The sequence below is a fragment of the Pinus tabuliformis genome, chromosome 6, assembly GCF_031772625.1.
Source record: "Pinus tabuliformis cultivar Carrire ecotype Pingquan chromosome 6, CPIR1, whole genome shotgun sequence".
In the NCBI taxonomy this organism is placed as follows: Eukaryota; Viridiplantae; Streptophyta; class Pinopsida; order Pinales; family Pinaceae; genus Pinus; species Pinus tabuliformis.
In genome coordinates, this window is record NC_142292.1 from 997,224,049 (window position 1) to 997,250,470 (window position 26,422).

At 34.2% G+C, this 26,422-nt stretch overlaps 1 pseudogene across 1 annotated transcript; it reads left to right on the top strand.

The window, feature by feature from the left end:
- The first annotated feature begins 22,955 nt into the window (after nucleotides 1–22,955).
- LOC149262353 (non-specific lipid-transfer protein-like) lies at nucleotides 22,956–23,796 on the top strand (annotated as a pseudogene). The gene is made up of 2 exons (XR_016259032.1): nucleotides 22,956–23,467; nucleotides 23,569–23,796. The product of XR_016259032.1 is annotated as a non-specific lipid-transfer protein-like (transcript).
- Nucleotides 23,797–26,422: the final 2,626 nt, after the last annotated feature.

Here is a 26,422-nt window from a genome sequence, read left to right on the forward strand (position 1 = left end):
TATTTACATGATTTACATGACAAATAACTAAAAGCTTCTCAAACTCCCTTGTAATAACATCATTGACGTGTGAACACACACCAGCATTAACAAAAGAAATACAAGATAATGCCAAACTTCTGAGATATATAAACCGTGCATCATGATCTTTGTGGCAAGGTTATTTACATCCTGGTTTCTGTAACAACATTGGAGCAAGGTGTTTGTATCACACATCATTCTACATATTAATGTGGAAAAAGTGCAACTCATATACATAGACGCATAAAGGTGATTATAAATTAAGGATAACAAATATTCCAGAAGCTTAACATAGTGAAAGAAGCTTTCAAGTGGTTTATCCTCATACAAGTCCTTCCACTTGATAAAATATCTCCATGATGTAGCTTTTGTTTCACAGCTTTGGAAGACTCAAAACTGTAAGTTGAATTTAAGAAAAAAGCTCATTGACAATGGAATGAAATTTCTCTAAATCTTTTATTATTTTAGAGTTGATCAATTTTCATCTCTACAAAAAATGTGGATCTTCCTTATTTCTGTATATTTCAAACAACGTCTTTGAATAATGGATAACAACATCCCTATAATACTGAACACCTTTTGAATAATGCTTCTCTAAATCTTGAACATACTTCCTCGTTGGGGTAAAATGATCATTATTCGTAAGGAATTTTGCAAGAAGAGAACCCCTGCATTATACGAATTATCACTTCTAAATTAGAAATTCATCAGTAACTCAAAAAAATTCACCTACGTAATAAGAATAGATTATGGAAATCTTGGTCTAAAATAAAAATCTAACAAGATCAATAATCCACTCATGAATCTTTCACTAATAGCTAACCTGATTCAAATTCTCAGAGTGTATTCTCTGTAAATTATCAATCTCTTTTGCATGATTTTGAAATCAAACTACAACCTTTTCCAATTTAACAATCCTATCGGCATACCTTTGCACCTTTCTGGGGAAATTTCTACTTTATAGGTTTTAAGATCGAGTTTCCCTATTGAAAAGGATTTTAGAGTTTTATAAGAAGTGATAACATTTTTCATATTGAATACAATACAACAATGGGAGGTTTTGTTTTGTTTGTGCGAGTGTTCATGGGAGGAGGAAGAGAAGCATCAAAGGAGGAAATATGGTGCATGTCAATTTTAACTACAATTGTAAGTTCTTTCATTTCCTTTCTTGTTCTTCGTTCCCCATTCTCCATTCCCTTCATAAGATTTTGTTTTTGTGTTTTTATTTTGTATAACCCACCTTTATTTACAGATGGGAAAATGTTCAAGAAGCCTTAGTGGTCCTACTAGAAGAAGCGGTTGGGCGCAAAGCTGAAATTGGTGGGAGAATACAGGGATGAGAAGATGTTCAAGAAGCCTAGGCAGCGCTACTAGAAGAAGAGGTTGGGCACAAAGCTGAAATTGGTGGGCGAATACAGGTTACAAAACAAGAGAGATCTTTGGAGGGTTCAATACATGTTGAATTGCATACGAAATGAAACACGAATGCTTCGAATGTTGCGCGAGAAAAACCTTCACTGAATATTCGAAGGAGAAGCCCTACTGTGGCATATGAAAAAGTATGGTCTCCAAGACGAAACCCAAATTAAGCTCGATTATGTCCTTAGGCTCACCATTGATAATTTCCTTGAGCACTACTTTCAAAATATTGTCTTCAAATCTTACATGGCCAATTCCATCCATCATGCTCGTGTTCGCTTCCTGAAACACCACACCATGTACTATATTCAATTCCATTCTATTATTAAATAACCATAAATATTCTATCCATTATAATAATCTCACTTTTATATAGAAGAGGCCAAATTTCTTGTTCAAACTATGAAATTCCATACGAGATTTGTATTACAAATGTGGTATTTTTTTAGTAGTGATTCATCTTACAAGTTCGACCTACCTTAGTCCATCAAAGTACAAATTCATGTTTCTAGTTATGGTATTCCAATTCTTTGGCTAAGAGGGCTATACTTTCCTACAATTTAACCAAAAACTTGCACCTTCCCCCAAAAAATCTAAAATACATAAGCAAAAGAAATCCCAAGTAGAGAACGAGAAGCACAACTGTTAGTGGGAAGAAATGTCACAGGAAGACTTGAGCCCCAATGGTGGTAATAACAATGCCCTTTTTCAATGACCCTTCCAACTACTTTTACTAGCAACCACTCTTGAGGGTACCTCTTATATGAAAGTCACACCAGACTTTGAACCTGAAAACATATGAATGGAAAAGTGTGCTAGGAAAGTTAATGAGATCAATGGTTTTTGACCCCAACCAGTCATTGTTTCTGGTGTTCAAATTTCCAACTAGAAAACATTTTGATGGAACCTTTATTAGGGAATTTTGTTAATTAACTAAGGTCCAGTTTATGAAATAAAGAACACATGTTCACCTGTTTAGACTAAAAAATTACATAGATTATTTAGACTACAAACAAGATACATTTAATTAAGGGGCACTGTTGAGGAATATTTCTTTTGGTAAAGTAATCTAGGATTGAACCTTTCCTTATCTTAACAAAAGGCCATTTTGATATGCATAATGAACCCTAGGCTTTGTATCGTGTGAGGAAATTCATCGAGGTAGTAACAATTCCTCACTTTTACCAACCCAAGAAAATCCCCTTTGATGAAACAAGTCCCCTTATTTTCACTAGCAACTCTTACTAAGGGCATCTAATTATTTTAATGTCACCCAAGACTGAAATACCCTAGGACTTGTACCTTAAATTTTCTGAATAGAAGACTGCACTAGCACAGGTGGTGAGCCAACTAGTTTTTGTAGGCATTCAAACTTGCTGCTAGATGACGATAAACTTCATAGATGAACTGCACTACAAAGAGGTCATCTTTGGCTAAGTTATTCTATCAAGTAGTATATATTCTATCAAAGTAACCCAAGACTTGATCCTGGGCTTATCTATATGTAGAATACTGATAATATGTGTAGTGAGCTCCCCCCTCCCCCCCAAGGCTTTCTAACTTGTTCACTACCATTTTAACCGATGTGCCATTATTAAGTAACTGGATAAAACATATGTTAAACTTGCTTTATTTTGTAAGGTGGATGTCACATTCTATGATGTGGTTAGTGCGCCTTACACATCTGGAAGAGAATACAACAATCCACATTCAAATGGGAATCCTAGTGGGGGCAATAGAAATTTCTTGTTTTTCCTACTAAAATAAGCCCTCTTTGATAAAACATGATTTTCTTGATGAGTGGCTACTATTGAGGGTTTCTATTCTTTTAAACTCACCCAAGACTTGAATTCCCAATACTTGAAATTGAAGTAATATGAATAGAAGATTGAACTAGCTCATGTACTAAACCCTCTCATTTTTAAACCTATTCATCATTGTTGTCATTTTCACACTTGCCATTAGAACATGCTTGGATGGAATTTTCTATGAAATTATCTTTAAAATGAAAAGAATCGTTTTATCCATTTTAACTAGTCTATTCTATAGAATAGAGGATGCTCAAATATCTATCTATTATTTAAAACTTCATGTATAATCCATACTAACAAAACATGTTACCTCTTTTTGATAAATCCTTAGGGAAACATAGTTATGGTTTTTATTAATTTGATTTCTCTTTTCTTTGACACTTTCTTGTTATGTTTCTTATTAGTTCTTCTTTCCAATTAATTCTTATCATCAAGACAAGTTCCAAACAATGAATATCACAAACAATACAGAGAACACAAGATGTAGGCACTCAACCAGGGAAAAACACCTCTTCTAGGGGAAAACCCATAAATTCTTCTTCTCTTCTTTAAAATCAAATCAAATGAGACAACCAAGACCTTTCAAAAAAGAACAAGAACTCAAGATCTCATTTTATCCACCAAGTCAGCCTCCCATGAACAAGTCAAACTTTCAAATATCAAGTCAAGGAAAAACATCATGTCAACTAGGGTTATGGCCCCTTTCTTCCCTCTTCTGTAATTTTCGGTCTGTTAACTCAATCCTACACCTTTCCTGCACCTTTCAGCCCTGTAATACTCTAGTAAACTCACATGTGTGCTAGAGGATAAAAAATTTAAGACCTCCTAATCTCCTTCGCTTGGCTTCCTTTTCTTCTTGCCATAGGATAGGCTCTCCTTTATGTATTTCACACTTCATTTCCACTTCTAGTTGCAGATCGAATTTCATATCTGTGTGTCCTTCTCAATATGTTGAATGCATGGGTATATATAGTAGTTTGAAGCTCCTTTTTGAAGCTAACATGAGTAGAAGGGAAGACGAACTTGGTGGAGGAGAGACAAGACATAGTTTTGACAAAAACAATTTTCTTCTTTGATAAAATAAGTCCAAGAAGGGTCCATTATATGATGACAAGGACTAAGACTCATGACATAAATAGTAGAAGCCTTCAATGGAGGCTTTGACCTAGAAACAAAATAAACAAAACATGAAACCCATGCTCTTAAATAAATTTTCTTTTACAATAAATTTTTCTTTTCTTTCCTTTTGACAAATACATTACATCATGACTCAAATATAATTATGAATACTGATACTAGAAACATTTCTCAACACTCCCTATTAACTAGGGAGGTATTCATTATTGTTCAACAGGTACGAGGTTGAACTCAATTTGAAATTTTCTTTAAGAAGATAACAACAACATACACAATGCTTGGGATACTTTACTGCCAAGGTATCCTCCCAATAGGGACTAAGGTGTCATCTAGGCAATTTCCACTATAGGTTCCATCAGGCTATAACCACCCTCCAAAATTTTGCCTTAGCTTCATTATGGAGCCTCCCTACCAACCTTCCTTAGCAACATATCTTGCCTTGTCAAGTACACAAACTTTAGTGATTTTCTAGCATACTACTAGCTTGTGCATGATAGCTTGTTACATCCCCCTCACATGTTGTTTCTTCGGACTTGGTCCAACTGCAGGCTGGGCAACTCCCTCAAGAAATTGTGCAATTCTGGAGGGGAACCATCCTTCCTTATAGAAATTACGCAATCCTATCTGGTAGCCTACTGGGCTCCAAAATTGTGCAAATCTGCCTGTCACCCTTCACTGGAAGAATTGCACAATCTCTCCTAGTAGGACTGCTCAACCCATAAATTGAACAATTTTGGCCAGCAGTCAGCTGCTCAGCCTAGAAATTGTGCAATCCTTTTGGGTAGCCAGCCCAGCTTCCTCCCAGAAATGCGCAAATTTTCCCCTCATTTGAGCAAGGTGTTGCATGTGCCATTGAGTTGACTGGCTCCACCCGGGACCAAGAAAACTTGACTTGCATGCATGGGTGCTTTTTTCTGGAATAACAAAAGCAGCATGCCAAAAGCATCCCTAGATTTTAGGGAGCTATTTTTAGTAGCTGTAGGTTACATGAAAAGTTCGTTTTAGAATATTTCCTCCAAGTGTCGCTTTTTCCTAGATTTGTGGCATGTGTGTCATGAGCCTCAAACTTATTTATTCAATGCTTCAGATATCTTTTCTTGATATCAATATTGGATCTCTGACATCTCACAACACATCCAGGAGTCTTCGACACATCCAGCTCAACTATGTCTGGGTAAGTCGGCTTAACTTATCTTTTGTAGCATTTCTATCACTTTTTGTGTTTTGGCTTGTGTGAGTGTGTCTTGCTTGATTTCTATGAACGCTTGCTGTCATTTACATGCATAATAGCTTGTATTAGCATCGTTTCAGTTTTTGTTAGCATCTCACTATTTTCGCATGCATGAAACTATTTTGCACGAATGGTCGCTGATTCGGCGACTCGCTTCACCCACATGCATGTTGTTCCATTTTCTGAATCTTTCATTCATTGTTTGAATGCATGATCATTCACTCATGCTTACACTCAGTATCGCCATGCATTCACATTCAAACTTGCTTTCAGTTGCCTGTCAGTGGGTCTGGGCAGCTTTGGCTCGAACTTTGCCTCACTAAGAGAGCATTGCGCAATCCTGAGAGGGAAGGCTTTGTCTTCCTCTCATAAAATGCACATTCTTGCCCAGTGACTATCCTCCAGTCTTCCATTGCACAATTTTGAGGGACAGTGGCTACTGGCCGAGAAATTTGCGCAATGCAGTAACTGGGCTTGCAACCATTTCCAGCTGAAATTGCGCATTGCATAATTCCAGCAGCCATTAGGCCAGTCTGGATTGTGCATTGTGCAATTCCAGTAGGTAGCCAGCCTCCCAGATAGTCCAAACTACCTTTTGCATAGTTCTAGTAGCCAGTTTCTGTTATGAAACCAGCTCACAAAAAGATATAAAAGAGAGATCAACGCCTTAGAATTCAACCTCTTCGAGGGGGCAACCTCCTTTACATTACACAAATGAGCAATTCTTTTGATGATTCAAATGAAAAAACCTCCTTTCTATATATAGGAGTCTAAGGAGTCACAATATAACCCAACCGACCTAACAATAATAATATAACGCCACAAAAATAACAATAGAGGGATTCTATGGGGCACAATAATAACAATATGGGGACAATAGGGGCACAACAATATTAATAAGGGATACAACTACAATAGTAATGGGGTAATCACTAGTATTATAGGGGCCCAACATGCCCCTCTCCTTCAAAAAAGTGTTGTCCTTAACGCTTCAGTAGTTCTAGATGCTTCTATGTAAAATTCTCATCCTCCCATGTGGAATCTTCAGCGGATAAGTTCTTCCACTTGATAAGATACTCTGAAATTAATCGATTTCGTAACTGTTGAGTTCTTGTTTATGTGACTGCTTCTGGTTCCAATATAATTTTCCCTTCCTCGTCAAGTTCTGGAAATATTGTTTGAACTGGGAGCTTGTCGCCTATAACCTTCTTTAAACATGAAACATGGAAAACTAGGTGCAATTGAGAAGCTGCAGGAAGCTCCAATTTGTATGCCATAGTACCAATCTTTTGCAACACCTTGTATGGACCATAATACTTTGGTGATAATTTATTATCCTTCTTAGCTTGCTTGAGGGACATTTGCTTATATGGTTGTAGCCGTAGGAATACCCAATCACCTACATCAAAACTTCTTTCACTGCGATGTTGATTTGCCTGTTGTTTCATTGTATTCTGTGCCAACAATAGGTTATCCTTTAAGAGTTGGAGGACATGTTGTTGATGTTCGATGTGATGTTCCACTGCTTGAACCTTAGAATTTTCTCTTAAATACGATGTGATGGATGGTGGCTGATATCCATAAAGTGCCATAAATGGGGTCATTTTTATTGCTGTATGGAAGGAAGTGTTATACCACCATTCAACCAGAGGCAACCATTTGACCCATTGTGTCTATTTATCAGACATAAAGCAACGAAGATATCCTTCCAAACATTTGTTTACTATCTCAGTTTGCCCATCAGATTGAGGATGATAAGATGAGCTATGAGCTAACTGAGTACCAAGACAAGAAAATAATTCTATCCAAAAATTTCCAGTGAAAATGGGATCTCTGTCACTTACAATAATCTTTGGGTTTCCATGTAGCTTTTGAATTGTTTCCATAAATGCAGTAGAAACTGTAATGCTTTAAATGGATGTGATAATGCACAAAAGTGTGCATACTTGGTAAGTCTGTCAACTACCACCATGATGACACTCTTTCCCTCAGACTTGGGTAAACCTATGATAAAATACATTGAAACCTCCTCCCAACGTTGGCTTGGAATGGATAAAGGTTGTAATAGACCCAGTGTCTTAATTGTTTCAGCTTTATTTTGTTGGCAAACCAAACATTCTGCCACAAATTGTTGAATATCTGATTTAAGGTCCTGCCAAAAAAATTCCTTCTTAACCCTGTGGTAAGTTTCTAAAAATCCTGAGTGCCCTCCTAAGGGAGAAGTGTGCAATTCCATAAGAATCTTTTGTTTTAGCTGGGAATTCTTACAGAGGTATAAGCGATCTTTGTACCATAACGAATCATTTTTCCAGCTAAATGTATCAGACATACTGGAGTCTTGTTGTAACTTTCGAATAAGTGCCCACACTTCTTCATCATTCTTCCATTCCTCACTTGCTTCGTTTATCCAATCTGGTTGGATAATAGAAATGGCACACAACAATACTTCCACATCCTCATCCTTTCTTGAGAGTGCATCTGCCACCACATTTTGCTTCCCTTTTTTGTAAAGGATTTCAAAGTCACAACCCAACATCTTTGTGACCCACTTTTGTTGCTCTTCAGAGGATAATCTTTGTTCTAAAAATTATTTAAGGCTATCATGATCCGTTTTTACCTTGAAGTGTCTTCCCATTAGGTAGGGTCGCCATTTCTTAAGTGCATGGAGTATTGCCAACATTTCCTTCTCATAAATAGCTTTGTGTAAAAACTTTCCCTTGATTGGACAACTTTCGAAAGCAATGGGTCTTTCATCTTGCATTAAAACAACACCAATTCCATTTCCTGAAGCATCACATTCCACAATAAAGGTTTTTGTGAAGTTTGGTGTAGTTAAGACCGGTGCTTGGCACATTGCCTCTTTAAGATGCTCGAAGGCCTTTGTTGCTTTTGGAGTCCATGAAAATGCATCTTTCTTCAATAATGTTGTTAGAGGTGCTGCTATTCTCCCATAATTCTTAACAAACTTGCGATAATACCCTGTCAACCCGAGAAATCCTTGCAGATGCTTTATGGATGTGGGGATTTTCCATTCCTTAATGGCTTTAATTTTTCTAGGGTCTACCTTAACTCCTTCATGAGATACAATATGACCCAGATATTCCACGTCTTGTACTCCAAAGAAACATTTGGATCTTTTTGCATATAATTGTTTCTCCTCCAATAGTTGTAGCACCCTATCAACATGTTCAACATGATCCTTCCAAGACTTGCTGTAGATTAGTATATCATCAAAAAATACTAGCACAAATTTTCTAAGGGATGGTTTGAAAATGGAATTCATCAAACCTTGAAATGTTGAAGGTGCATTGGTAAGGCCAAAAGGCATGACCAAAAATTCATAATGACCCTCATGAGTTCTAAATGTTGTTTTCGGAATGTCTTCAGTCTTCATTCTGATTTGATGATATCGTGAACGAAGATCCAACTTGGTGAAGTAAATTGATCCATGCAATTCATCGAGTAATTCATCAATGACAGGAATGGGAAACTTATCTTTAATAGTGAGCTTGTTGAGCTCCCTATAATCCAGTCACATGCGCCATGATCCATCCTTCTTGTGCACCAATACTACTGGAGCAGAGAAAGAACTTTGACTCTATTGAATTATACCAACCTCTTGCATTTCTGCAACCATACGTTCAATTTCACTCTTTTTGGCATAGGGATATCTGTACGACCTGATGTTTGGAGGAACACTTCTTGGAATAAGATGAATAGCATGATCATGATCACGAATAGGTGGGAGACCTTTGGGAGTCTCAAATACCTTGGAATGATTGTCCAAGACTTTTTGGAGATCTGGAGAAATAGATGATTCCAATGTGGAAACATCTAGCGAACATAATTGTGCAATTACACCTCTTTGTTTCTTTTTTAGAAGCTTTGTCATACCGTTAGAGCTGATTACCTTTCGGGTTTCCCTGGAATACCCCTTAATTCAACTTCCTTTCCTTCCATAGAAAATTTCATGAAAAGTTCTTGAAAATTAAAAGCTATTGTACCAAGGATTGTAGCCATTGGACTCCTAGTACAACATCAACACCTCCCATTGGAATGGAAAGCATTGGGCTAGTCAATACATATTCTCCCATGGATAGCTTGATATTATGGCACTTTCCAAAGAAATTTATTTTTCCTCCATTTGCAACCATCACTTTACAATCTGGTGCTGGATATAAGAAGGAATTCAATTTTTTTGCTACCTTACAATGAATGAAATTGTGGGTACTTCCTTAATCAATCAACACTATTACCTTTTTCTTCTTGATTTGTCCTTCTATCTTGATGGTTTGAGGAGGGGTAATTACCGCCAATGCATTACAAGATATGGTCAGATTCATTTCTTCTTTATCTAGGCTTTTTTCCTGGAGTATATCCTCTTCTTTTGACCTTTCTTGCTCCTTTTCTTCTTCCTCTTCACAATCTATGTAGAATAATTTCTTCTCAGCACACTTATGACCTTTAGTGTATTTGTTATCACAACTGTAACAAAGCCCTTTTGCTCTTTTTTATTCCAATTGTTGTGGTGTCAACCTTATAGGTTGTAGAAGACTAGGGGCAACAACACTTCCATCTTTATAGTTGTGAGTGGTATGCTTCCTAGTTGCCATAATTTTGCTTTCCATTTTTCTTACTAACCTGAATGCCTTCTCTAATGAATCAGGTTCCCAAAGGCAAACATCATGTTGGATATTATCCTTTAAAGTCCCTATGAAAACATCAATCCTATGCTCCTCTGGAATATTTTTTACCCTTATGTTCAATTTTTGGAACTCCTCAATGTGCTCCATTATTGAACCCTTTTGTTTGAGACTTATCAATTGGCTAAAAAAAGTGTTGCTTTTTGTATCCTCATAATGTGCTGTCAATTCTTCCGTAAAAATTGCCCAAGTGATAATTTGTTTACGAGAGCAAAGTCATTGATACCATACAAACTGATTTTTTTCCAAATATAAAGTTGCAATACGTACCTTTTGTATGTTTTGCACATTATTGAGATCGAAAAATTGCTCCATCCGTAATATCCATGTTGCGGGATCCTTGCCATCAAACTTTCTCATATCGATTTTTGGAATATGGTGGGTCTTCGATCCAACATTAGAGTCTATGGAATCATGATTAACATTTCTTTTGTTCTCATCATGAGTTTCCTTTACTACCCTTTCACCATTAGTGACCATTTCTTGTAGCAACTTATTCATATTTATCTTCAATTCTTCCATCTTATCATCCATGCCATCAATTTTAGTGTCCATGCCATTCATCTTAGCTTCCATGCCATCCATCTTAGCTTCTACGCCTTTCTTTAAACAATCCATCTTAGCTTCTACACCTTTCTTTAAACCATCCATCTTAGCTTCTAAATCTTTCCTTAAACCATCCATCTTAGATTCTGTTGCTTTTTGTGCAAGTGACACTTGTTGCACTTGGTGTCGTAATTTTGATATATATGTGTCATGTTTCCTTGTTCTTCAAGGAAGCACCTGTATTTTCTTGGGATTTTACTCAGGTGAGCAGGAGGAGATGATCTGGGAGGTGGTGCATTACTATCAGATCACAGGGCGCTCTTTCGTGATGAAAAGGTATAGCACATTACAAATGTGCTTCTATTGTCTTGTACTTCTAACCAAAGCTTTACTATTTTCTTTAGTTATATCAAATTATCTTCCTCACACTAGTTTTAGTGAAATTATTTTGCTGTATGAGTTTGTCGTTGCTTTTACCTTTGGCTTCTGTTTGTGGCATTGGGCATGATCTTCAAAATATTAGCTATATTGCATGGGCTTTTGTGCAATATATGCTCTAATTTGGTATTTCTCCAACCAAGCGTGTTCATCCTTAGCCTCGTCTTTAGCCATTCTTTCTTCAGCCAAGTGTGAGAATACCGCATCAGAGATGCATCATAATCAGCCAAATTGCAGGGCGCGATGGGTGAGAAAAAAATTGGCACTATTTGCATGGGTAGAGAGTTCTCTTGAAAATCATTACTTAGACATGGAAAAGTATTATGTTGACTCTCTTGAAAATAACATCGATGTTAACTTTCTTGAAAGTATTAATTGCTTGAAAAGATTGTCTTGCTAGATGTGTTGGGTTGATTTCTTGATTCTGATGCATAAACGGGTAAGTTAACCTTGTTATTGTTTCTTGATTCTTTAAGCATAAAGATGGGTATCAATAATAATTTCTTGAAAGGGAAGCATGAGGAACTTACATATAGAAAGATAGAGGAATGAGGTTATAATGACTTCCTTTGAGAAAGAAGTATGTGATTTGTTACATGAAATGATGGTAGTATTCTAGTGAAGGGAATATGTGTTGCATACATTAAAGAAGGGCTATTATGATAAGCTATTGTATGCACAAAGAATAGTCATTGTGATATAGAGTTATGTTCTTTGTATGTTAGAGAAACTATGTTGAGTTCTCGAAAAATAACTATGAGAAAAGAACACATGTGCATAAGCATGGAAACAACAGTTTATTACATGTATAAAGATATAACGATTGTGTTAAACATTTTAGTAGAACTAATGGGTTAGATCTCTTAAAGAGAATTATGCATTAGTGTGAATAACATTGTGGAAGTAAAACAAGTATTTACTTGAACATATGTACTAGTTAATTAGTATGTCATGCTCGCTCATGCACATGAGTAGATGTTAAAAGATCACTTTTAGAGGTTGATTATTGATTGATTAATAGTGTATCTAATCTTGTTGCCAAGGCCTGCTGATGACAACATTGACAGGAAACGATGGCGGATGGTGCCAAAGAAAAGTGATGTTTAACATTGTGGCAGGAAAAGGATTAATGGTCCACACAGATGAGTACAAGTTGCGTGATCGTACGTTGCTAGAACAATCATGCCACAAGGAATGTTGCATGTGGCGATATGTAAGTAAAGGGTTTCATGGAAACTGTATTAGCTTTTAGCTAGTTATGTGACATCTTAATGGTAATTCATTGTAATAATTTTATAACAATGGTTAAGGGATGAAATCCCTTATAAGCCATTGAGTGAGGGGTGAAAACCCTCACGAGCATTTAATAATAAGATTAAACGTTTGCTGGTTTTCACCCTACGGGGTTTCCAGGGTATATCAGTGTTCAATGGTGTGATTGCCTTTTGTGTCAGTTTGATGATGTTGAATCCTTGATGATGATGGTTCTTTATTTGATGGGATAATCATAATGTCCAAGTATGTGATTAATTAATATGGTTAAGGAAATCATGAAATGGATGCAAGGATTCATGAGACAGTTTATGTTATTACACTACCACAATGGTGGTTAATGGTTATGCAACTTACTGTCTTTTATTGCAATTTACTTGATGTACTAATGTACATTATATCTAATGGTTAATGAAGAATTGTGGATTTTTGAATTGGATAATTACTTGTGGGTAATTTGTATAAAAAAAATTCTAACTCCCTGCTTTTACATGTGAGGTTACCGAGGTACGTTACAGTGTGACTAAGGCAAGTCATTATAATCAATAAGTGCAAAGATATATGATAAAATATTAGTGTTAGAGCCATTGTAATCAATGAGTTCAAAGATACACAATAAAATATTAGTGGTATTAAAATATTTTGAAAAATACATTGAAAATTTTTGTGACTAATACAAGTCAACGTAATCAATATATTCATAGATATATGATAAAATATTAGTGTTGTAGTTATTCAAAGATACTTAATAAAATATTAGTGGCGTATATTTACAGTAGTGGGGTTCAAAAATATAAGATTAATGTTATACTTTTTATCATTTCCCTTTTTTAATGTAAGGTTGTAATTTATATCATATCTATGTGTTGATAACATGGGGCAAAGTATTATTTAACAAATAAGGTGTTTTTTGTACGTAGTATTTAATTAGGTTATTTAACAAATATGGTGTTTTTTCCGCGTAATATTTAATTAGATATCGCATTGTTTTTTATACCATATCTTTTTAGATTTTGGCATAATGATTCTTATTAAAAATGTGAAGTGATTAAAAATGTGAGGTGATGTGAATATGTAAAATTTTAATGTACAAATATGCGATGAAAATAAATTATTTTAATATATTTTAATTATGATTAAATAAATAAATAAAAAAGATGTAGTGAGTTTGTCAGGTGTTGAATAGATGGTGATAGGAAGTTTTATTAAGGCGTTTCATAGTGTAAAAGTCACCAGTTCAAAATTCTATGGAAAAAAATCTAATTATGTTTAAGTTCTGGTCCGAATGGTGTAATCCCTAAATGATTTTCACAGCTTAAATACCTCACGGTAATGATACTCATGCCACAAATTAAACATGCTAATCATCTCATAACTCATATAAACTAGCATATATATATATATATACCATTTTTTACTTACTAAAAACCGTTAAAAAAATAAATAATAAATAAAATAAATAATAAATAAGTAAATAACAGATTAATTTAAAACAACAAATATATTACCAACCATTCATTTATTATTATTAGTGTAAAACAATAATATTAAAAAAAACAATTACATTGTAAACTATACAACTCATAGAAGAACAATCCATCCATGAATGTCATATAATCTTGTATAAGTGACAATGGGAACGTTGGAAGTAGCTCATAGTGAGCATATCACGGAGCACCAAAATCACGTCTATCCGAAAATGACTTTAGCGGCTTATTTTCATTAAAAAAAATTGAGATGGTTCCCAAAAAAAATTATGAAATGGAAATACATAATTGGCGTTGCAACTCTTTCGTAGAATTTATTGACTTCTCATTGGTGGTTAGAACTCTTGGAATTTTACACTAGTTTTTTCTTTCATATTTTTGTCAATTATATCTAACTTAAAGAAAAGTAATATACATGTCCCTCACCATTTTCTTCAAAGCATGTGCTCCATGCTCCATGGTGAGAAGAAAATTGTATACACGTGTAAGGAGCAAATATTTAGTATGGCTTATACATTGTTGTATTTTGGGACAATATGCTCATATCCTATGTTAATTTGACGAAAAAGAGACTTAATGAAATATTATTATTTTTGGAAGGCATTTTTATATACCAAAGAATTTGGAAGGCATTTTTATATATTTTTTTTGGGAGGCATTGTTACGTGTTCATTTAACGCTAAGTAGTGATTTTCCAAGTCATCTTCATAGAGCTTTCTTTGGTATTTAAAGTTAATTTTAATTTTGCAAAAAAATATTTCATTGGTTTAGATTAGTCTATATGTCTGGTTTTTTGCAATCTGCAATTTTCAATAAAATTTTTAGCAAAAATATAGATTATATTTGTCTAATATATTTTTTTTTTCACTTTTTTCTATTTTTTTTGGTAGTTGGTGAGTGTTGCATAATTTAGTTGATTTTTTTTATAGTTATTCTGGGAAGGTTTTGAGGTGCATTTGATTTATTCTTTCGTCATCTTTTTAAGTAACCATATTTGCATAAATTTCCCATAGCTCTACATTTTTGTTTTGATAGTGTGATAGGTCTTGAAATTATCTCATATTGTTGAAAGACTATCTCAATATGGTCCCTATCTCCTCTCTTACATCATTGACATAGACCTTAAACTTGAGGTTACTCGTTCTATATGTGTTGTAATCCTTGACCTCTTTCTCTAGGTATCGATTCCTGACCTTATATTCCTTCGTTTCCCTAGTCCTATTTATGATGCTTTTCTAGAATACTGAGGTAAAATTCACTATTGATGAAGCTAATGCTATGATATATTCACTGGTGTCCATAACCATTGATGATTTTGTATTTACTTCAAGCATTGGAACACATGGAATAATACATATCTTGTGAGATTTCTTTACATCCCTTTCTTTAGTCTTATCAAATATAAATGAGTCTAGAGTGATTACCCTCTCAAATTTGGAACAAGTGTACTCACGGAATACCATTCCCTTTGAGGAAAATGTCATTTGGTCAAAGTGGGTGCCAAAAGTGGATTCAAGGGATTTGATGCCCATAATATTGATACGTTGTGCTTTTCGTTGAGCTTTCTTCTATTCTTATTTCCTTTTCTGCCTCTCTTCTTCTTCTCACTTCCATTTTTTTCTTGATCCTTTTTTATTTTCATTTGCTCTTATTCTTCATGTTCTTTTTGTTAGTTTGTCTCTATAGTTGTCTTTGCTACATTTTATTTTTTCATTGAAGTATCAATGCTTTAACATCCTTCTCAAGTGCTACCTTAGTTATCATTTATTTTTTTCATTGGTTTTTATTTGGTCGAGATTTACCTCTAATCCTATAAAGGGTTATTTCATAGTTAATAGATTTATATATTCTCTCATTCTTCAATGCTTTAGTTTCATAAGGACATCTATATTTGCATGCATGGTAGTGTTGATTCACAATTTTAAGGAGGTCATTTTTTTGGATTCTTTTATCCTAAAAATGGAAGGTTATGATTTATGGCCTATTTGTGGGAATTGCAGCGTATCTTGTGGTTACCTTATTTGTCAGAAATGTGACGTATCTTGTGGTTTCCATGCTTGTTAGAATTTAGACACAAATTGCATGGGACTTGTGAACACAACATGGCAAACTTATGACGTCTAGTTTGTTGGATGTGTGACCATAAGCCAATGAACTTGGGATGTCTGGTTTGTTGGACATGCAACCTCTTTTCAATGAAATTGGAATGCCGGGTCAGTTGCATGTGTGATGAAGAGTCAATGATACTATCATCAGAAAAGGGATGAGCTTTAGGACGAAAGTGAGATGAACATTGTATTGTCTAAATTCATTGAATGTATGATGAAAATATGTAGTTGTTGTTATTATGATGAAATCAATGTGATAACTATTCCCTTTCCTGCGCGTTAGAAGTGTTCTCGAAAGATTATTTAAACACCACTAGAAGGAATGCCATCATCTAAACATCATAAAATGGATACCATAATGTTAACATATATATACTAATTAAGATATAATTGGTTTTCTAACCGATATATATATATATATATATATATATATATATATATATATATATATATACACCGATAGCTATATATATATATATAAAACAAATTTAAGTTACTCTTAAAAGTTACAAATATGATGTCAATCCCTCACAAGAGTTTAAAGGGGAATAATAAATTGAAAATGTTACATTATATCCATTTATGTAGCTTAAATTTCTCTTATATGATTTCTATGGAAATACTTTGCTTAATTATATCCATTCTTCATATTCTTCACAAGTCTAAAAATCCATTCTTCGTATTCGTCACAAGTTTAAAAGGGAATAATAAATAAACAAGAATAATAAATTGTTCTTTTTAATAATAAACATTAGATTGAGATAAATCTTCTTTTTACATCATAGAATCATGTCAACCTTTCAACATGATGTAACACTATGTAAACCTGAAAAGTTCAAAACACTTAGGAGCTTATTTTGGAAAATAAGAAATAAAAGATAAAATATATTAGTTATGGGGAAAGTTCAAAACACTTAGAAGCTTATTTTGGTAAAGTAAGAAATAAAAGATAAAATATATTACTTCTTTGGAAAATAATAGATAAAAATTATAGAAGTTGTCACATTTTTATAATATGCATATTTTTATAAATATAAAAGTATATAATTAGTTCTATTATTATTATGATGTTAATAGGCGTGTATATTTTGGAATTGCAATAGAGTTTTTAAATTGAATAATAAGATGTTTCTAGTTATTATTCTCTATGTTAATTCTCACCATCCAATATTAAACTCATGGGACGATTAAAACCACTCCAAATAGACTAAGACTACTTTGCTACCAAAATAAAATATAATAATTACATTGATTTTTTTTTTCAGAAACAAACGCTGTATTGTATTATAATGAGCGTGTATAATAGATCCTTCATACATGATAAGAGGAATGTAGTCCAGATGAGTCTGAACATAGCATATAGCCTAGACACATTAGCAGTCTGTCCATCACCAAAAAGACGGAAATAGTTGTGACATAAAACATATACAAAACATATGCTTAGACAGTTCTTGACAACCTAAACAGATGTAAACATTTGCCTGGACAGATCAAAGGAGAAAAACATAAGAAAAGGGGATCAGAATCCCGGGATACAAAATTCCTGAATGTTATATGATTCCTTGCCAACAGAGATTTTCAAGGACCAAGCACCAGAATCCATGAGGAGCGCCTCCTTAGATAGGCCGTCCGCATACAAGTTCCAAGCCCTGTAGATATGCTGAATTGTTGATTCCGGCAAATTTTTCCAGAAAAACATTATCCGATCCATCCACACAGAGAGATGAGGGCAGCCTACAAAACCATTTCCATTTACATGATCCACCATTGTTTTGGAATCCCCGTAAACATAGATGGGCTTGATGTCCAGAAAGCAACAAAAAGCGAGGAGAGCCGCTAGGGCCTTGGCTTCAGCCAGATTGTTTGTGCCCACACCAGCATTCCAAGAGAGATGATATTGAAGATTCTCGTCCATTTGAATGAATACACCTGCACCACATGAATTTTGTTGGGATGCGCCGTCGAAGAAGGCCCTTGGGGACCTGAACGAAGGAGGTACCTGCACATTTCTATTAACAGCACTAGGATTTGGAAGGATTTTGGGGATAGAGTCGTAGATGAGGATTATACTTTGACAGATATCCTTTAGAGGTTCCTTTGCATCATTAAACAGTTTGTTATTTCTCCATCTCCAGGCACACCATAAGACAATTAAAATGATCGGTCTCCACGATTCTTTTTGTTGGCTCCACCATATAAAAGCATCTTGGGAAGAGGCATGTGAAACCAGTGGGAAGCCATAAAGATTTTCCATTACCTGCCATATTTCCAGGAGAGAGGTGCACTTGAAGAACATGTGAAGGTTTGTTTCTTCGGCTGATTCGCACATACAACATCTACTCGGCCCATGCCACTGCCTCTTCATCAAGTTCTCCCAAGATAAATTCTTGTTATAATACACCAGCCAAGAAAAATATAACATTTTAGGAGAGCAGCTCAATTTCCAGAATGCCAATGGGAAAATAGCTGAGAGCGCAGGCTTCGAACTGATCATAAGAGAATAGATATCTTTTACAGACAACTGAGAATTAGCAGTTGGCGTATTCCATACCAAATAATCCCGTGGGCGAGATTGGAAGAAGCCACAAAATCTCAGAGAATTCCAGACAGGGGTCCATAGGCATTTTATGGACTGCGGGAGGCCAAGGTCATCAGCGGATTTCCAGATTGGTAGCGGGCCATGCCATCCCGCGATCAATTTATCCCATGTAAAAAAACCTTTGCAGTGAAGGAAGAGTAAAATCTTTTCAGGAATAGAAATGCATTCACGTCCAAACAATATGGGGTCAACTCCAATATGAACTCCAATAATTACATTGATACACATGTCTATTTTGAAATAGAGTAATTTAAGGAGGTGAGGTTTTTGCCCGGGAAAAATGCAAAATCCGACATTTTGGAAATCTGTGTTACAACTGTCAAACTTCAACATTTTGGGTGCCCAAGAGTTCTTTATGGTCTCCATCCATTTCCACCATGAAAAAAAACCGATCCAAATACTATCATGGTTAGATTTCTTGGAAAAAAAACATTGGATTCACAATGAAAAATCTTCCACTGGTTAGACAATGCTTTTTGAAATTGAGATTCTCTAATTTTAATTTAAGTATCAAGAATATAAATATTAGGTGCAGATCAAATGTTGAGATTTGTTTTAAAAGTAGTTAGCTCTTTTTGTCATTTTAATTAAATTGACTAATTAAAAAAATGTCATATGAAAGTGCCATATAAAATGAGTTATGAGTTTTTGAACATGTGGTGATGAGTTTTTGGACATTTGTCAGATTGGAACTATTTGCTACAGGTTTTTGTATGTATACTGAACTTTATATTCTCTTAATATAAACTATGTTGCTTTTTCTCTCTGGACAAAAAAAAAAAAAAAAAAAACAAAACAAAACATGGTATTGGCTCATAATGCTATCACAAAGGAGTAAATTTCCATAGTTTAGTGGAGTGCATTTTCATAATAAAAATCTTGTTACATGTTTTTTTATGTATATTTTTAACACATATATTAATTCTTTTCATAATTAATAATAATAATTTAAAATAAAATTATAATTTAATTAATTTTTATAATATTGTTTAATCTTAAATCTTTGAGTTATATTAAAAAATAATATTTTGATATTTGTATTAATATTTATAAATATTTACCAATCATTTAATTTATGTAATTGTTTTAATATATAAGTTTTCATCTTACCTATTGTGAAAATTGAAATTGAAATACAAAACTTCAACAAATAACTCCCACCATTTCTTAAGAGCATGAGTGTGTTTAATGGTTAAGAGCATGTGTTTCCTCCTAAAAAGTCTCACTGTCAAAACCAAAGGAAATAGAGTATGTATAACTTGGTAAACTTAAAACAAAAAAGTCTCATACACAAATTTAGTCTCTAAATTTTTTTTACCTTAAAAATAAATAATAATAATTAAAAATACACTGATTTTTTTTCTATTGAAATTATTTAAAAAATAAACAATAAAAAATCCCACCGTCTGGCCAAAGTTTCAGTCCCACACGACACTTTCCTTTTCTTACCAAACCGCTAGCTTGAGGCGGTTTGGACAGGTGCACAAATCTGAACGCAACGAAAATACCGCCAGCATTAAGTTCCCGTCAGATTTTTGTTTTCTATTGGAGTTTCTCTATTATTTATTTCTGCCATGTCAGGCCCTCAACCTGTGGGACTCTGCCACTCCACACCCACGTAGGCCGTATCCTCACGTAGCTAACAGCGCTAGAAAAAATCAGTGGCCATTAGTCTGTACTCGGTGATTTCGGGAAGCTGATTGCCTTCGTTTTCTGTTGGATTGGGCCGTTTTCCTTGTACAAGAAAGCGGCGATAGGAATAGTTAAGTTTTGAAGGTTTTATATATATATATATATATTTTAGGTTTTTTATAAATATAATTTTATTTTGTAGGAATTATAAGTTTGAGTTGTAGATTTTTCACAATTTTATAGGTATGTAAATTTTTTGAAAGTGGTGAATTTATATAAACAATCAAAAAAGGAATTTAAATAACAAAATATCAGAATTTGGCTAAATTTTTTTTCTCAAAACTCCAAAATGTACCATAATTAAAGAAAGCCATGAAAATAGAGATTTTTAGTAAGTGTGGAACTTCAAATATAATTTTGGTAGATTGTTGGAATTTTAATTTAGTTATTATAATTTTATTTTATTTTATTGAAAATTGATGATGTATTATTAGCTATTTAATTTGTATGGCTATTTCAATATACTCTATAGTTTTAGTGTGATTAAGACTATATATTTTTTTATAAAAATTTACATGTTTAAAATTTAGAGGAAATAGAGTCACTACACTTTTAAAGATTCAATGTAAATAAAAAATTGTAATAATTCTGTAGAAATTGGAAATTTGATTTACTTGATATAATTTTATTTTTTGTTAAATAATAATAACTTTACCTATTTTGGGCGGCCATTTAATTTATATAACAACACTAATATATTCTGCCATTATATTTTGAATAGTTTAACAATTAAAAATAAAATAAAACTATAAATTTAAAATTGATTATTAATATTAAAACATTAAATATCTCCGAATAAATCAAGCTACAATAGTTTTCAAATTGATTGACATAGAACATAATCAAAAGGACATGTTTTCGTTTAGAGAAAATGTGAGCAAACTAGCAACATTATTGTCCCTTCATCATCGTACTGACTTGACGAATATTAAATGGTTTTTTCATTAGATTGGGTAGGCACACGTTAAATAGCAGACGAGTTTGTTATAAATGCTTTTGTTGACATTTTGATACAACCTATCTTTATCTAGAACTTTCTAGAAGAAAATCTCGTGAACCAGGCCACCGCATACCCACTAGGTTACGTTACTTTTAATTAAAACGCCCTCTTTGCAGGTGGGTTTTTATTGGTTTCTTGCCACAACCTCTTTGAAGTTGGGGTTTTAATGTTTCCCATGCCATTTTTTCCAACCGTCTTCTGTCAGAATTTAAAGTTTGCAATACATATTACGATTTCATCCAAAAACATATTTTAATTGTTTTAAAGATTTTCGAATTAATAAAAATATTAAAATTACAATCTTTTATCAAATTGCGAGTGTTTCTATATTACAAAACCTTAACAGGTACAAAAACTACGCACTAAGTCTATAAATATTATAAATAACTCCCGCTCCACATCAGTCCAATCGAATAATTTCTAATACAAAATTTTTTCAACAGAAATATAGGCTCTTTCTCCACATAAATTTTTCTTGCGATATTAGTTTTTAATTTAAATTTCTAAACACGTGTTTTTAAAAGTAAATGTGTTTGTTAGTGTATTCAAAAGAATTTTTTTTTTTTAAACACTTGTTTTAAAAAGTAAACGTGTTTGTTAGTGTAATTAAAAGATTTTAGATTCAATAGTTCGGTGAAGTGATTTCAAGTTTTAAAAGACATATTATTATTGGCTCATTTTTAACATTTATGAAATAATTGGATTCAGTGTAACAGTGACAAACAATCTTTAAAAGTGACAAAATCTCTAAAGTTTTCTAGTCTTAATTTTCCAAAAAATGTTCTTTGCACTTGCTATAAAAGTAGGAATTTCAAATCTGAAGCAATCGTCAAATTTCATTGTGACCATATCAATCATTTTAACACAAAATATTGATGAGAATGAAAAATTTAACTATATTTAAAGGTCCAATCACTCTGTCACTAAATATTTCTCCTTCAAATTTCACTACCAAATTCCATCCTTACCCCTGCCACCAAATTATATATTAATATTTTTAATATTTTTCATAATAAAAAAAACCTATCATAATTAACTATATTTGAAAAACAGATCATTTACTATGTACTATCTATGCTTCAAATTCCATGCCTGCTCGCCACTCCAACAAACTCTACATTACCATATCTCAAACTCTTAAATTAAATACTCAATTGATAACGAGATATTATTTACGCTCTAATCTTACTCAACTGCCTAGTTGATCTAGGTCAAATTCATGACAAATCTTGGACAATCATAGCAAAAATGTAGGAGAGATTATTAATGAGACAAGACCTTATAATAAAAGTCTCACGCCCAGTGTACCGAGTCCTATGCACGGTTTGAGGAGACGTTTAATGGCATACATTGGGCATTGGACCTTGTGGGCAGGCTTATGGGCCAACAAATTATTTGAGTAGTGAGTGGAGACCTTTATGTCGCAGAGAAAATGAGAGAATACCTTAGAGGCTTACCATAGTTAGGTGAGACATTTAATGCCATGCATTGGACATTGGAGCATATGGGTAGCTTCTTCTATTTATTGGGGTTTCCTAGTGCATTGGTTGTGCACTTCTGCATTTGATTGACAGTGTTTGTGTTTGGGTATCTCTCGTGATCTTTGTGGGTGTTTTGTGAGTGACGGAAGTGTGAAAAATGGCTTTGTCGAAGAAGATGGTGGAGGCTGTGTTTGTGGTTGGGCTTGTGGTTACAATGATGAATGTGTGGGGTGCTATGAGTGTGTAAGGTGCCATATCATGCAACCAGGTGGTGAGTGCCATGACTCCATGCGCTACATACCTTCTAGGAAATGCAGCAACTCCTGCTGCGGCTTGTTGTCCTTCCATTCGTGGGTTGGACTCACAAGTGAAAGCCACCCCTGATAGGCAGGCTGTTTGCAACTGCCTCAAGACACAAGCACAGTCATATGGGGTCAAGTTGGGAAAGGCCGCCAATCTGCCGGGTCTGTGCAAGGTCACCGATCTCAACGTGCCTATCTCTCCTAATGTTGACTGTTCCAAGTATGGACCTCTCTCTTTTCTTATTTTTTTTATGCGACCTCACTGTGGAAGTCTGTTTTAACTAAAGGTTTTATTTTAATTTTTTTTAACATGGCATGCAGGGTTCATTAATGAAGTCTGATGGCAATCAAATGCTGGCTGGTGGTGTTTATTTTAGTGCTTTACTCTTAAGAATAGGTGTTAACAGTAGTATGCTATTAACGATCATTTGTAGTGACGATAGACTGTCTGTGTCTATTGGAGTCGTTCATGTGAAAGCTTGTTTTGTGAGTTTATATGATATAGTTCATTAAATAAATAAAAATACTAGCCGCCTTTAATTTTGTGTATCGTTGCATTCCAGACTGGTATTTATGACAATGATCTTCATTATTAGTGTTTGTTGTAAAATCAAAAGGACTGTTATGGGGTCATTTTTTGGGCCCTCCGTTCTGTTGCAAGGGGACGCGATATGTTGAATTATGAAAACATTAACGTCTTGAAGTTTAACGGTTTTAAGATATGGATCTACAGAACGGATGACAACGGTAATTTTTATGGTAGGATTACGAGTCAAGGTCTCTATATCTGCCGACTTTCAGTAGAAGATACAGGCAACCAATATATACTCTATTAGATTTTTAATAAATGACTATAAATTAGAATAACAAAACATTTTTGTCAAATGTTAATGTCTTAATATTTCAATTATCTTTGTAACGGAACCAATTATCTTTGTAACGGAACTAGAAATTATAGGTTTGTGTACATAGTGAATTTGTGTGCAAAGGAAAATGGTATGTGTACATAGTGGATTTGTGTTTAATAGAGTGTTCTTGCAATATTATATATCCATGTTCGCAAATGAACTTTCAAATTTATCATGGATATATGTTAGAGGTTCTTTGGTTTTGATTGCTACATCCTTACTTAGTGTCGATTTGTTTGGTTGTTACATCCTTGGATCACAGTTGATATTTTTGAAAGTTTTTCTCATTTCAACATTATATAGATGTTATCAAATTATTTTTTCATTTACAAAACTTTTACATTACATTAATACATGGGTTAATGATCTTCCACTATTCACTTTTTGATAAAGGATTTTGTAGTTCACTAGTAGAAAAGCTTCAATATTACCTTAATAAATGGGTTATGTATTTTCCACTATTCACTACCCCATAAAAGATTTTGCAAGAAAATTTTGCAGTTCGCTAGTAGAAAAGCTTCAATATTACATTAATAAATGGGTTACGTATTTTCCACTATTCACTACCCCATAAAGGATTTTGCAAGAAAATTACTTAAACGCGACCTCTATTTACTTTCGTAACAACCACTCCCACTAGCTCAACTTGTAGTATCGATGGTTGGTCAAGATGTTACGTTATATCGTCCATTGTTTACGTATCCAAATATCAATATGGTTGCACAAAAAAAGTAAGTGGTGTAATCAATGATGCAAAATGTAGATTGCTCAATAGGAGGTTCATGGGGAGTGGGGAGGATTGGCGTGCTTATGAGGCAGGTCCAACAATTTTTTGAAACCATTTACCACCAAACATTGACGTTAAAGTTCAATATCACATTTATATCTCACTATCTATATTACTTTGTTCAAAAATCTAAGCATCAAAACTCAATGATCAAAAAAGAAAGGCCAAGTGGGAATGAGGGGATGTTCTTAGATTCTTGTTCTTAGAAAAGGCAATTGTTATTCTTAGATTCAAAATCAGATGAATGGAATGACATTAAACACTCCTCCAATTCATGAATAAACAAAGATGAAAGATCATTGGTCTTGTTGATTAGGTACTAAATAAATTAGTTGAATATGTTACGTACAATATTATGATCCTTAAAGTTCTCAATAACAGTTACAATCATTAAATTAGTTAGACTAAAGAGAAAATGGTTAATGATAGTAATTTAAAAAAAGTAAAGAAAATAGACAAACTAACTATCAATTAAAAATGTTCTAAAAGTATTATTTTACTCAACCTCGTGAATTTATTCAATTACAAATACACTTACGTACTCTTGCTCCAATTCATGAATAAACAAAATGGTGCTAAAGTTTCAACCATGGGCACAACCAAATTTAAATTTAATTTGACAATTACATTTTCCTATTTGCTTCTTGTCTGCTCACCAAGTCACCAACACTTTTTGTCGATGCTCATGCCATTAATCTGCACCATATTGCTTATTAATCCATACCATGTATCACAGGGGCACATTTGTATGGGTATTGATGAAGATGAGTATGAGCACATTGCATAGAGAGCTTATGGCATTAATGTGCACCATATTGATCATTAAACCATATCATGTATCACCGGGACACATTTGTATGGATATTGATGGAGACGAGTATGAGCACATTGCTATAGAGATTGAATGATGGAGTATGAGGATTAGTGATTAAATTTGAAGGGTTTGTATTAATTTCATTGATCCGAAATTGGATCCTTAAACTCTATTAAAGCTACCCGAACTCTGTAAAAACTCACACCAAAGTTTAAAGTCTCGTGGATGTCGAAGCTTATCAGAAATAACCTCTGAACAACGACAATTTGCCGCCAACACGGAGCAACGAGGACCTTTGGTCAAAGTACACTGACCGAGGCCCATGGAGACCATGTAGGACACAAACTAGTAGTTAGGAAGTCCGGATTAGAAAACAGAGGCCGTTTCTAATGTGCGGTTAGCGCAATCGTGCATCGCTGGGCAAAACCCCTCAAGAAGGAGAAGCCCCGAGCGCACGGTCACAAGGGAAGCTGAGAAATCGTGGGAAAAGCGCTAAAACAGATGGCGAGTTCCGCGCTCCAAAAACGATGGAATATCGGAGGCGTTTTAAGCGGTAAGCGGTTTGTCAGAGGACCTAACAATGCCATACAATGATTGACGCATGTCTGGCGGATGAGAGAAAACCACTCTCATTGCGGGCTAACATTCGAGCAAGTCATCTGCGCG